Below are 12,477 nucleotides of genomic sequence, written 5' to 3'. Positions count from 1 at the left end.
GCTCCTTTGGCCAGTGACAATGATCTAGCTGTGTGGTCCCACCAGTAGCAACACCTCCTTATCCAAGTTCACCCTATTTGGTTTAAAGAACTCTGGGAATATTTTGTCTCACAATACCCAAGTGTAAATTAAGCTCACTCCTTCCTTTGCACATATTAATCTCAATCTGAAGAGCCTCATTTCATTTATCAGTGATATTGACTTGAATTTCTGAGACACATACTGACACTTTACACCTGATTGTATTACCCTTGGCCCCATGGTCCCATGTAATACGAAACCATTTAAAGACCTTAACCTAAATATCTAGGCAAAGTTCCAAGGACTTCCTTCCTCTGCTACAGCTAACTTAGTGGTTGACCATTGCACTTGATGTGAAAAAAACACACTACTGAAATGACTCGTATAATCAATGCACATACTTCCCTGGTGAAGGAAGGAATCTCTACTGCTGATGGCAAATAGACCACCTCCACTGGGACATCATCGGAACTCATATAGACAAGTTACTCCTATCATACCTGACCCTGTATTTTGGCTAAAGCCAAAATGCAAGGACTCATTAGGTCTCAAGGAATCAAAATGCAAGATTCTCTAGAAATTATTCATATAAACTCATGGCAGTTTCTCAAAAATTCAATACAGAGTTACCATGTGGTCCAGCAATACTACTTATGGCTATCCACCCAAAAGAATTGAATTTAGCAAAGCAAACATATTTCTACGCCTGTGTTAACAGGAGACTTGTTCATCAAAGTCAAAACATGGAAGCAACTTATGTGTCCATCAGTGAATGGATAACAAAATTTAGTTATGCAATACTCACATTTAGAAAGAAAGGAAATTCAGACACATGATGCAACATGGGTAAACCATGAGTACATTATACTAAGTGAAATAAGCTAGTCACAAAAGGACAACTACTGTATGAATCCATTTGTATGAGGTACGTTGAATAGTGAAATTCATAGAGGCAGAAAGAATGATTATTGCCAGTTCCTAGGGGAAGGGGGAATAGGGAGATGTTAATATGTAAAGATTTTCAGTTTCGAAAGATAAAAACATTACTGAATTTATTTACCAGTTTTAATAGTTTTTGGTGGATTCTTTGGGGTTCTCTCTATAGTATCATGTCATCTGCAAATGACAGTTTTTTCCAATTCAGATGACTTTTATTTCTTTTTCTTGTCTGATTACTCCAGCTAGGATTTCTAATGCTATGTTGAAGAAAAGTGGTGAAAGTGGATATTTTTGTGTTTTTCCTGATCTTAAAGAAAAAGCTTTCAGCTTTTCACCATTGAGTATTATGCTAGCTGTGGGTTTGTCATATATGACCTTTATCATGTAGTAATATTTCCTCTATCCTTACTTGGCTGAGAGTTTTTATCATAAATGGATGTTGGATTTTGTCAAATGGTTTTTCTGCATCTATCAATATGATTATATGATTTTTACCCTTCATTTTGTTTTTGTGGTATACCGTATCAATTGATTTGCAGATATTGAACCAGCCTTGCATTCCAGGAATAAATCACATTTGATCATAGTGTATGATTTTTTTAATGTATTGCTGAATTCATTTTACTAATATTCTGTTGAGGATTTTTGCATGTATGTTCATCAGGGATATTGGCCTATAACCTTCTTTTTTTGTAGTGTCTTTGTCTGGGTTTCATATCAGTGTAATGCTGGCCTTGGAAAATGAGTTTGGAAGCCTTCCTTCCTCTTCAGTTTTTTGAAATAGTTTCAGAAGATTTACAATAGCCAAGACATGGAAACAACTGAAGTGTCCATCAATAGGATAAAGAAGATGTGAGATATATATATATATATATATATATATATATATATATATATATATATATATATATACACACACAATGGAACATTACTCAGCCATAGAAAAAGAATGAAATCTTGCCATTTGCAACAACATGAATAGACCAAGAAGCTGTTAACTAAGTGAAATAAGTCAGAAAGACAAATACCATATGATTTCACTTATATGTGGAATTTAAAAGAACTAAATGAACAAACAAACTCATAGATACAGAGAACAAATTGATAGTTGCCAGGTGGGAGGAATTATGGGGATGGATGAAAAAGGTGAAGGAATTAAGAAGTACAAATTGCCAGTTATAAAAATAATCATGGGGATGTAAAATACAGCATAGGGAGAGTAGTCAATAATATTGTAATAACTATGTATAGTGTCAGATGGGTATTAGACTTATCAGAGTGATCACTTTACAAATTATATAAATGTCTAATAAGTATGTTGTACACTGAAACTAATGTAATATTGTATGTCGACTGTAATTGAAAAAAATTTTAATTTTAAGATTAATAGAGTTCTGAGATTGGTTTCCCAATGTCAATATACTGCTCACTACTGCACTGTACACTTAGAATGTAAATGTTATAGTGTATATTACCACAATTAAAAGTAAAAATTGTAAAGCAAGAGAGTAAAAACACAACTCAAAATGGAAGAAAACTTTGCAAATCATGTATCTGATAGAGATTTATATCAAAAATATGTAACAAACCCTTATAACTCAATAAAAACTCAAATAACCAAATTATAAAATGTTAAAGTATACAAATAGACATTTTTCCAGGGAAGATATATGAAGGCACAAGAGTACATGAAAATATTCTGGATATAATTAGTCCTCAATGAAATTCAGATCAAACCCCAATAAAATACCACATCACAACCACAAGGATGGCTAGAATCAAAAAGTGATATAAGTTTTGTCAAGAATATGGAGAAGTTGGAACACTCATCCACTGGTAGTGGGAAAATAAAATGGTGCAGCTGCTTTGGAAACCAGCCTGCCAATTCCTCAAAAAATAAACCTAGAATTACCATAAGACCCATCATTTCATTCCTTGGTATATGCCCAAAAGAAATGAAAATATACCTCCAAACAAAAACTTGCACATGACAATTTATTGCAATATAATTCACAACTGCCAAAAGGTAGGAATAAACCAAAATTATGCTAAGCGACTGAAGTCAATTACAGACAATATAGTATATGATTCCAATATACATATATAAATTCAGAAAAAGGAAATCCATAGCCATATTAAGTTAGAAGTTGCCTAGGACTGTGGCTTGGATGAAGAAGATGGGAAGATAGAAAAGTGATAGCTAAAGCCTACCGAGGATTCACTTTGAAGTGATGAAAATATTCAAAAATCATAGTGCTAATTATACATATCTGTGAATATAATAAAAAGCCACTGAATTGTACCCACTGAAGGGATGCATTTTATGGTATGTGTATTCTATATCAATAAAGCTTTCAAATAAATAAATGCAATTGGGGTTTTGAATTATGGGTTAAGTAATTAAGAGTTTTCAGGTACATCCCACGTTTCCCAAACCTTTATTGTTTTTTCTTATATTGGTGATAATAGGAATTCAGTTGCCTTAGGGATACCACAGCATTTTACATTTCAAAATCTCTAGGCATACGCTCAAAAACTATCTAAAATAAATGTTCTTGTACTGTAAAATGTACAACTTATATTGACCACATCTCACAACTTATGGTTGGTCAAAGAAAAGTCCCTGAGCCCAGATGAGGAATTCAGGGTTCCAACTTCCCAGCAGAGCCAAGGTCTTGGGCAGCCATGGGATTCTTTAGCTAAAGTATCAAATGTATGGAGGTTGAACAGGGATGGATGGAAGCCTCAATGCTGTTAACAGTCAAAGATCAAAATGGAGCCAGACTCTTTATTTCTCGTACATATGGTGAGTTCATTTTTCAGTGTGTTTTTAACAACAGTTACAGTTCCATGAGTTGATTCAGACCCTGTGCCAACCCCTGACCTGGGGAGGACCTCAGAACCCTGGTCCCAGTCTGGCCTGGCCTCGGCACACCTCTTGCTCGGGACAAGGACATCACTCTCTCTGGAAACTGACTCTGGAATTCCCTGCACACACATATGTCCTGAATTCAGAATGAGCTGCAGGAAAACACCACTGTCCCTCTAGGGCCAGGAATACGTTTTATTGAAAAGCCAACATTCCTGGGGTTCCAGTCAAGATGGCAGAGTCAGTAAATGCTGTTGTTCCCCTCCTCCCATGACCACATCAAAATTACAACTAAATTACGGAACAATCAACCTGGAGAACCATCTGAAGACTAGCTGAACAGAAGTCCTATAACTAAGGATCTGAAGAAGAAGCCACATAGAGACTGGTAGGAGGGGCGGAGATGTGAAGTGGGTCAGCCCCACACCCATATGTGGCAGTTGAAAACTGGGAGGGGTATTTCATTTGCAGAGGTCCCCCTTGAGGATCGAGGGGTCCCAGCTCCACATCAAGCTCCCTAGCTTTCTCTCCCTATGACTGATGGGAAGGAAAGTCCCCTCACATCTAGCTGTGAAAATCAGCAGGAATTCCATTGGTCCTGGTGAGATGAAGGATGCTGAAAACCCAGGCATCCTCTTAAAGGGCCCACGCATAGACTACTGTCTCACCGGCACTCAGTCTGGGCTCCAACAGCGGCTTGGTGGCACCAGAGACATACAAGGAGAAACTGAGTTGCATGGCTTAGGGTGAGGGCTGGAGGGACAGCCACCATTATGCATATGTTAAGCTCTCTTTCCATGTGGCCAAATCCAAATCTACATTAACCTGGTGAACACCACTTGCTGAACCTTGGTGACAACCTGAGACCCCTCCTCACCCAACTAACATACTGCCCGAGGCTTGTTCAGTGGCAGAGCTTTACCAACAACCAGCAGGCAGCAGCACTGTACCTTTGGATGAATGGCCCCAGGCCCAGTACTGGTGGCAACCAGACTTGGTTCGCAACATGACCTCTCCCACGTGCCTCCAGGCCCACCACAAACAGCTACAAACCACAGATCACTTTGAAGCTTGTAACATGAAGCCCCAGGCTGGTCACAGGCAGTGGCCGACCTTAGCCTGCACCAGAGCCCCTCCAAAGAGGGTCCAGAACCAACACACAGCTTCAGACTACACTAGAGTACCTCCCAATTAGCCCCACAAGCTGCACACACAAAGGGTGGTCTCGGCATGCACCAGAGCACACTAGGGCAAATTCAGCTCCATGGGGGCAGGCCCTCATAGCAACTCGTACACTGTGGTCACGGCCAGTCCTCACAGCCAGTCAGCCTGAGGGTCAACCTTACCCAGTAACATGCCAACGGCAATCAAGTCTCAGCTATAATAGTAGGGCAAACACAATGCACACAAGGGACACTCCTGGAGCACCCAGCTCAGGTGAACAAGGAGACTGCCCCACTGGGCCCCACAGGACACCTACTACATAAGACCACCCTACCAAGACTGGGAGATGTAGCAGATTTACCTAATACATAGAAACAAACACAGAGAAGCAGCCAAAATGAGGAAACAAAGAAATACATCCCAAATGAAGGGACAGGAGAGAACTCCAGAAAAAGAACTAAACAAAATGGAGGCAAGTAACCTACCAGAAACAGAGTTCAAACCAATGGTTATAAAAATGCTCAAGGGGGTGGCCGGATGGCTCAGTTGCTTAGAGCGCAAGCTCTTAACAAAAGGGTTGCCAGTTCGATTCCCACATGGGCCAGTGAGTTGTGCCCTCCACAACTAGATTGAAGATGAGCTGCCACTGAGCTGAGCTCTTAACAACAAAGTGCCAGTTCAATTCCCGCATGGGATGGTGGGCTGCACCCCCTGCAACTAAGATTGAAGAAACAGCAACTGGAGTTGGACCTGAGCTGCACCCTCCACAAATAAGATTGAAAAGACAACAACATGACTTGGAAAACTCCCAGAAGTACACACTGTTCCCCAATAAAGTCCTGTTCCCCTTCCCCAATAAAAAATAAAAAAATTTTAAAAATCAAAGGCTATAACAAGAGACAAACAAGAACACTGTAATCCCACTTCCTGATATTTATTGGAAGAAACCCAAAACACTATTTCAGGGGGATGTGTATATCCATATGTTCATTGCAGCGTTGTTTACAATGGCCAAGATGTGGAGGTAGCCTGGGTGACCGTTGATAGAAGAATGGATAAAGAGGAGGTGGTACATGTATACACTGGATTATCAATAGGCCAGGTAAGGGAGTGAGTTCTTGCCATCTAAGGCGACATAGATGGACCTGGAGGGTATTGTGCTGAATGGAGTATATCAGACAGTGAAAGACAGATGCAGTGTGATTTCACTTATTGTGGAATCTAAAGAACAAAATAAACAAAATAGAAACAGACTCCTAGATATGGAGAATATGTTGATGGTTACCAGGTGGGAGGGGGGTTGGGACACTGGGGGAAAACGGTAAAGGGATTAAGAAAAACAAATTGGTAGTTACAAAATAGTCAGGGGGAAGTAAAGTACAGATGAGGATTATTGTAATAACTAAGTATGGTGTCAGGTAGATACTAGACTTAGGGGGTAGGGGACTCACATTGGAAATTATATAAATATCTAATCACTACTATGCGGTACACCTGAAACTAATATAAAATAATATTGAATGTCAAATGTAATTGAAAAGTAAAAATTAAAAAAACAAATGGGAGGACGGCCCGGTGGCTCAGGCGGTTGGAGCTTCGTGCTCCTAACTCCAAAGGCTGCCAGTTCTATTCCCACATGGGCCAGTGGGCTCTCAACCACAAGGTTGCCGGATCAACTCCTGGAGTCCTGCCTCCTGGATGGCTCAGTTGGTTGTAGCCATCCTCTCAACCACAAGGTTGCCGGTTTCGACTCCCACAAGGGATGGTGGGCTGTGCCCCCTGCAACTAGCAACAGCAACTGGACCTGGAGCTGAGCTGCGCCCTCCACAACTAAGACTGAAAGGACAACAACTTGACTGAGAAAAAAGTCCTGGAAGTACACACTGTTCCCCAATAAAGTCCTGTTCCCCTTCCCCAGTAAAAACTCTTAAAAAAAAAAAAAAAAAGGAGGATGGATTGATTAATAAAAGATGAAAATACTAAGAAAAAATAAGAAGAAAAAGAAAAAAGAACCTCTCTGAAGGTTACAGGGCCCTCACACAGGGACCGAAGCTGGTTCTGTTCAGCCATCTGACCTCCCCTGGGCTGTCACTCTGAAAAACGGGGGTGGGGGGGCAGGGGACGGGTCAGCAAGGCAGATGGGTGGGGCGACGCTCAGAAAAACGCAGCGATGCTACTGATTGCGCTCTGGATCCCACGACTCACCTGCGGTTAACGATCCAGGTGTCTCTGATGCAGCCTCAGTCCCGCTGTGACCTGCACTGGCCGCCGGAGCTATAGGAACGAGGCCTAGGAACCCCAGAAACCGGAAAATGGTGAGTGTGGAAGAGCGGGTGTCCCAGGACCCAACGGCAGTGGACCGACCCACAGTCAAATTCGGACTGTGAGGCGCCAAGGCCCGCAGGGGCGCTGGTGGGTCATCAGTCAACTCCAACAACGCAGCTTGGGGGCTGGGCCTGCAGCGGGGACCCCGGGGCGTCCTGTCCCGTCACTGTACGCGGCGATTTCTCCCCGGCCGGGGAGTGTCTCTGGGTAGCTCTGCGCCCGCAGCCTCGCGTCTCCCCAGATGGTGCAGTGACCACGGGGAGGGTCATCAGGGGACAGTCGTGACTCGATCTGCGGGGATCATACGTGGGAGGACCTAAGTGTGTGGTCCCTAGCCCTCCTTTCTCCCCAGTGGCACCCGTTTTCTCCTGAGTTTTCTTTCCAAATGTTTGGGAAGCAGGGTCTCAAATCCATTCCATTTGTGGAGGTAGAAATCTTTCACTCTTTCTGAGCATGTGTAGTAAGTTTCTGAGGTCTGTTTTTTATTTTGGGTGTTTTCAAATAAAATTCCAAGTTTAGACTTGCACAGCAGAAGTGTTCAAGTATGATTAAATATTTATAAACCAATTACTTTTCCTGAAAATATAATTAACTGACATCTTTTTTCTGAAAAGAATATAGTATTAGGGGTTTTCTAATTGCACTAATGAAAGGCCCTTTTTCTTCCTTCGTTTTCATGTAAATACTGGGTTTGTGTGATTTGGTTGGATTGTTCAAACACTGGATTTTTGGCATTTAAAATATCAAAATGTTCCAAAGCAACTCCAGTGGGGGTTGGAGACGTGAAGGCAGGGTGTCTCAGCTAAGGCGCCTTGAACCTGTAAAGGAAAGTACTTGAAAGCCCAGGGGTTCTTCCTGGGGAGCCTCCCCTGCAGGGGTCCTACCTGCTCACACCCACGTGGAGGGGCCTTTACACTGAGAGAAGCTGCAGCCCTGGAGAGCTGGGGGTACTCCCACAGGAGTACCCGGTGGGGAGTGACGCCCTTTCTTAGGGTTTACTTGTGGTTCCACGGGCCTGTTTCTAGACATAGGTAGGAGTTTTGCATCCATAGTGCAGGTGCGCTCAGAGTGTGATTTGTGCACGTGGAGAAAGTCGGGGAGAGGAGTGCTGTGTCCTGGGTTAGGTTTGTGAATTAGGAGTTCATTTGGGTCAGAACCTTATACTGAATCCAGCTGAGAGTTTCCCCACTGTGAGATGAAGCCTGAGGGAGGAGCGTTTCCATTATTCTCCCAGAAGAGGAAAGTGTGGGAGCTCCCAGAGTTCGTTCCTGGGGCTGCTCAGGGGTCCCTCCCTCCTTCCCCAGGGACTGACCCACTCCAGGGGTTCTGTCTCATCCGGGGAAAGTCTGGAATGTAGAACCCTCTGAAAGTGGCTCTCCTTCTGGGAAAGCAGGCTGTTCTTCTGAGCTGATTCCAATACTTGTGGTGATTTCCTTTGGATCCTTTATCGACTGAATAGTGTAGCCCTTTGGCTCTGGTCTCCCTGAGCACCATATAATTTTATTCCCTGTGTGAGAAATAACATTTTTAGTTTCTTGGCTTAAAAATGTAAGTTGATTGAGATGTGATATCAGTAAGGCAAGAAAATTGTGGAATTAGACTTTTTGTTCCTTTTAGGCAAGAGAGCCTCAAGATGTGAGATGAACGTGTTTAAATTTTCAGGTCCATGTTTCATTTTTACATCAGTGTTTTGTATGTGAGTGTCCCTGAAGAACACTGAAATTTAAAAGGCTAAAGTAATTGAATTTCTGTTTTATTTGATGTGGGGAAAACTAATCAAAGTTTATGTACATCTTTGAAAATCCTACTACATTTAAGAAGGCAAACCCAAATGCCTATTGCATCATAATATGCTACTTAGTCCTAAAATACCCCCATGTGAGATAGAGGGGAAGGACAAACTAGGATACAATTTGTCCTTTTAGTTAGCAAGAGATTTGAAAATTTTGAAAATTTTCACTTTCTGTGGGTTGCACTTTTATAACCATTAGTGCTTAGAGGAATTAAATCTTAGAGTAGATTCCTACATACAAAAGTTAAACCTAAAGAAAGACTAGTAAATAAATAGTCCTACATGGTCACACAAATTTCTCAGTTTATTTTAAATAAATCTGTAAGATAGAAAAGTCTAACTTAAGACTCACTGCCCACATATCTCTGTTTTTTCCTTGTGTATTTTCCTCCTGTGTTATTATGCACATACATATGAAGGATTGCTATGTCCTCTTGGAAAATTGACCCCTTTTCATTATATCATGCCCTGAAGGGACTGAGCCTTAAACTGCGGAGTCTGGTGTTAAACTCTGGTTAGTGGTAGAATTGAATTGAATCACGGGCCACCCAGGTGGTATCAGAGAGGTGGAGAAGTAGTTTGGAAAACACACCACATATTCACTGTGTGGAGACAGAGCCCCAGAGAGCAGTTTCCAGGCTCTCGCCCTCACGTGGAAAGGTGCTGGCTCAGGTACTAAATGGACATCGACTGTGATTGGATGGCCATCAGCTGTGGCCAGTTGGCCGTCAGCTGTAACCAGTGAGCCATTGGCCACTAATATAACTGCTGTGGCTACACCAGCAGAAAAAATGGGGGCTAGCAAGAAGATGGTGGCTGAGCTAGCAGGAGCGGATTGCAGAGAGGTGGATGCCGCCAACAAGATCATAGTGGTATGACTGCCCTATCTTTGGCTCCATGGGTGTTCGTTTTTGGCCTCACAATATCCTGCGTTCTTATGTGGGGAGCGGGACCAGAGATCCCGCATGACTCCCTGCACGACACACTGTCAGCAGGATAACTAGCCTGTGAACCTCACAAGTGTTGTGTTTTTTTGTCTTTTTGTTTTTGTTTTTAAGGAGGGCGCAGCTCACAGTGGCCCATACCGGGATCAAACCGGCAACCTTGGTGCTACCAGCACCATGCTCTACCCAACTGAACTAACCAGCCACCCTCACAAGTGTTTTTAAGTGTCTGTCCCAGCCTCAACTTAGGTCACGCAGAAAGGCTAGAGGGGACTTAAGTTCCCAATTTTCCTCCCCCATGTCCGTTTGGCGCTGGTAAAATCCCAGTCTGCTAGGCGCCGGTGCAACAGAATCTTTGAGGACAGGCCTTGTTAACAAGAACAGAATATTGGGGGCATATTTGAAGTTGGCTATTTTCCTGTCTCTCTTTCCAATTTTGGAGACACCAGTTTGCCCTACGACCTCAATTCTTTGATAACACTAAGAAGAGTTGTTGATTTTAAGTTTGCTTTTTGTTCTGGTGAGGATGGGAATGTCACCTTCTAAGCTCCTTACAATGCAGATGAGTAACCAGAGGTCTCTGACTCTGTGTTAATGTTTGACTGCTAGTATGTTGGAAAAACACAGTTTTCTTCCTGAGTGTATAAAACTCAGTTCTTGTCTCCTATGTGTCTCCTTCACTTTCACCTAGAACACTTCAGTTCTGACACTTCTAGTCACCAACTGTGTGAGGGTTTTTCCCCACAAGAAGCAATTCTCTGTGACACCAGCTGGTGTCCTATAACTTAACTCAATCATAACACTATGTATCTGGAGATAATGTCATATCCTACAGATTAAGGTCTCAGCTCCCACAAGACTGCCCTCTCTCACACACACACACACACACATTTCAGATGCCAATAGCAAGTAGTAGGTCTCCAGGTTACTCACAGCTTATTTCTGACTTGGCTACAAATCAGAGATTCCTATAACCCCCTCTTTGAGTTCGATCAATTTACTAGAGCAACTCACAGAACTCAGAGAAACACTTATGTTTACCAGTTTATTAAAGGATATGATAAAGAATACAGATGAACTGATAAATGAAGAGATACTTAGGGTGAGGTCTGGAAAAGTCCCAATGAACTTGGGGTGTGTTGCCTTCCTGATATGTGGATAGTCTCACCAACATGGAAGTTCTCTGAACCCCTTACTATTGGGATTATGCAGTCTTCCTCACAAATGCATAATCAATTTTTAACTCCATTTTTGACCCCTCTCCCCTCTCTGGAGGACGGGGTGGGTGGGGCTGAAAATGCCAAGCTCCAAAGCATTGCTTAGTGTTTCTGGTGAAACCCCCATCCAGGAGCTCGACCAGAGTTGCCTCGTTAGAACAAAAGATGCTCCTAGTGCTCTTATCACTTCAGAATTTACAAGGGTTTCAGGAGCTCTCTGCCAAAAATCAGGGTCAGAGACCAACATGCTGGCAAACTTTGCTTTATTGTGCTTTACTTATGTTGTGGTTTTTACAAAATGAGGGCAAGACCCTCAACCAGTAAAAAGATTCCAACTCACTTTATTGTAGTGGTCTAGAACTAAACCCACAGTATCTCCAACGTATGCCTGTATATATTTTTCAGATATATATATATCTGACAGCTGACAACTTTAAAGCCTTACCGCTCCTTTTTCCCCATGTGCCCCACATCTGTACAAGGTGATTAAAAACAAAAAAGCGTTGGCGCTGGCAAGAGATTCAATCCATGAAAGACCCCTCGGTGTCTGTGCATGTGAACTCTCACCATAGCCTACCCCCTAATCTCAATTTAAAAAAAAAAAAAAAAGCCAGGATCCTTTCCTTGCTCTCTCAAGCCATTTCTCACCTGCTTTGAGAGGCCTCCTGTCCCCTCTCCAGACATTTCCATTATGGAAGTCATAAACCCTTTCACATATTCCTGGTGGGTGTGTGTTAGTCCCCACTAATCAACCAAACCTTGGGTGGTATCGGGGGGCCACCTATCTCTGCAGATTATAGGAAAGGTAACATGGTGTATATATGGCAATGCACTTTGCTTATTTGCTCTGTTGATAAAATTTCCAGATCTTTTCATATCAATAACCTTTGTTTTGAAAAAGTACATATGATGATGAATTTATGTAACCCATTCTTTCTAAATAGACACATGGCTTGTTACCAATTTTTCCTGTTGAAACCATGAATGATTACTCAGATTGCCATATAACAGGACAAATGAACATAAACAAATGATGTTCTTTTCCAACCTTAAATAAAATTTTTATCATCAAATATGTTCAGAAAAGACTGTAGAAACTGTGTTGTGGTAATACTTAGTAATAACAATATGAACAGCCTTGGAATCATCATCAAGATTCATAAATGGCCTGTGGGCAGTGGCGAGGGTTATCCTGATATTCCCATC

Source organism: Rhinolophus ferrumequinum, chromosome 18 (assembly GCF_004115265.2).
Source record: "Rhinolophus ferrumequinum isolate MPI-CBG mRhiFer1 chromosome 18, mRhiFer1_v1.p, whole genome shotgun sequence".
NCBI lineage: Eukaryota > Metazoa > Chordata > Mammalia > Chiroptera > Rhinolophidae > Rhinolophus > Rhinolophus ferrumequinum.
Note: the sequence above shows the minus strand (reverse complement) of the source record.